The sequence below is a fragment of the Cynara cardunculus genome (genome assembly GCF_001531365.2).
Source record: "Cynara cardunculus var. scolymus isolate 2C chromosome LG 11, CcrdV1, whole genome shotgun sequence".
Lineage (NCBI taxonomy): Eukaryota > Viridiplantae > Streptophyta > Magnoliopsida > Asterales > Asteraceae > Cynara > Cynara cardunculus.
This window is the reverse complement of record NC_037538.1, coordinates 3,238,526-3,241,439: the sequence shown is the minus strand read 5'-3', so window position 1 is coordinate 3,241,439 and position 2,914 is coordinate 3,238,526.

The window sequence follows — 2,914 nt, the reverse complement described above, 5'->3', positions numbered from 1 at the left end:
ATACAATAAAAATGTACAATAGTTTTTTCTTTTGATTATTATTCTTGTATTTAAATTATTTTTTAACGAAGATAAATATATAAATGTTATGGATCAATAATTAGAAGAAAAACGATACGCGTTTTCGGTTCAAAATGGAGATATTTTTTTTATATGAGTGAAGTACTATTGTGATTATTGATTAAGTGTAAATGATCGAGTAATATTGAAAATAAAATTCATCTAACAAAAACATGTCTTATTTCAAATTTATTTAATGGAACGTCAAATGCGTTTAAGTGTGATAATAAATTATATACTGTGTTATAGGACTTAAGTCTATAGAACTAAATACATGTATGTTTGTTCTGTCAAAAATGGTTGTAACAAGTTTATATGACGTTTTTGATATCTTTGAAAACTTTTTACGACATTTTGAAATAAAATGTATTATAAACTTATTACAACACTTTTAAATATGATATACATTCTTTAAACTTAAGCCGTAAAAGTAATATGTTAGCTATAACACATTGAAAATTAAATAAAGTTTATTTTGGGGAAAAATGTTCATACAAGCAAACATAACTGAGAGCTGGTTACATAAATAAATAAAAACTTTATCGGAAACGATTAATTAATCGATTGATTATATATTTATATATACATATATAATAAGCAACGATTGAGTTTCGGTAAGAAAAATAGTTAAAGTGAGAAATGTAAGAAATAATTTCCACATTTACATGTTCATATTAGAATGAAATGCACCGAGATAAGATGTATAATTAAAAATACATTAAATAAATAATTATAAAGGTAAAAAATGTAAGTGTTTTAAAAATAATTCGTACATATTTTTTATATTTAATAATATAAGATCAAATCCAAAAATATGCAATGTTGGGTTCATTTTGAACGTATTGACGAAACGTTTATAGTAGTGTAATTTGTAAAAAAACACGTATTTTTTTATATATTTTAATTAATATACGATTATTTGTGTTACTATAATAATGATGTAAAAAGTAAAAAAAAAAAAAAGGGAATATAAAGGTAAACTAGACGACTAATTATAAGGGTGTAAAGTGTAAAAATAGTTTATTAAAAAACTATACATAAACTAAAGTATTTTTACACTTTACACCCTTATAATTACTTGTTTAATTTACTTTATATCGCTTACCTTTTCATTTATCATTTTGCACATTTATTATATTTACACACATAATCATATACTAATTAAAATACATAAAAAATATGTTTCATTTTTTTTATAAATTACATTATTATAATTGTCACGTCAACACATGTTCTAAATGAGCTCAATATTAAATATTTTTTGGATTTAATCTTTTGTTATTAAATATTATAAAGCTTATGAATTATTTTTAGTACTTACATTTTATACTCTTATAGTTACAAGATTATGTGTGTTAATATAATAATTAACAGTGTAAAATGGAAAAAAGAATACATTAAATAAATAATCATCAGGTAGAAAAATTAAATTTTAAAAAAAGTTTCTACGTATTTATGATATTTAATAATATAAGATCAAATCCAAAAGTATTCAATGCTGAGCTTATTTTGAATGTATTGAGGAGATGATTATGATATCGTAATTTGTAAAAAATAAATATATTTTTCATGTATTTTAGTTAATATACGATTACATGCGTTAATGTAATAAAGGTATAAACTGAAAAATGAAAAAATAAGCGATATAAAGTAAATTAGACAATTAATTAGTAAACTCGCTATTTTTACATTTTACATCCTTATTATTAGTTGTTTAATTTATTTTATATATCATACTTTTCTATTTGTCATTTTACACATTTATTATACTAACACACATAATCATATGTGAATTAAAATACATAAAAAATATGTTTCATTTTTTATAAATTACATCGCTATAATCGTCATGTCAATACATTCAAAATGAGTTCAATATTGAATACTTTCGGATTTAATCTTATATTATTAAATATTATAAAGCTTACGAATTATTCTTAGTTCTTACATTTTATACACTTATAGTTACAGATTATGTGTGCTAATATAATAAAAGTGTAAAATGAAAAAAAAAAAAAGATTAAATAAATCATCATAAGGGTAGAGAATGTAAATTTTAAAAATAACTCGTACGTATTTATGATATTTAATAATATAAAAAATTAAAAATATTCAACATTAGGTTCATTTTAAATGCATTAACAAGACAATTATAATGATGTAATTTTTAGAAAAGAAATATATTTTGTTATGTATTTTAGTTAATATACAGTTATGTGTATTAATATAATAAATGTGTAAAATAAAATGTAAAAAAATAAATAACATAAAGTAAATTAAATAACTAATTTTAAAATGTAGAATGTAAACTTTTTTAATCAATTAGAAACTTTACGAAGAAAAGGGATATTATGCATAAACTCCTGTTTCTTTCCATTGAAGTACCTTTTTAAATTATTATTATTAAAAAAAAAAAACTTTACGCAAAACCATCCTTTTGTTTAAAGTTTTTTTTTTTTTTGTAAATTTTAGTTATTTAAGAAAAATAATTTTTAAAGTGGTTAAAAAGTGAAATCAATTTTATAAAATGATTATTTGTGTAAATTTATATATATATATATATAGGGTATATTTCTTTTACAACCTTGTGTATTTGTACAACCCAATTAATTGAGATATTTATAGAAATGATTGAAGTTCATTTATTATGATTTGAATATTTATGGAATATGAATAGAGTTTATTAATTATGATTAATACTTTATACTAGGAAACAATTAATTGATTAAAAATTGAATGGTTGAGATGAAGGTTGTATAGGGTGTAGGAATGGCAAAGGGTGTAGAATAACATCCCTCTATATATATATATATATACATGTATATGTATATATACATAGGGAAAAATTCAAACG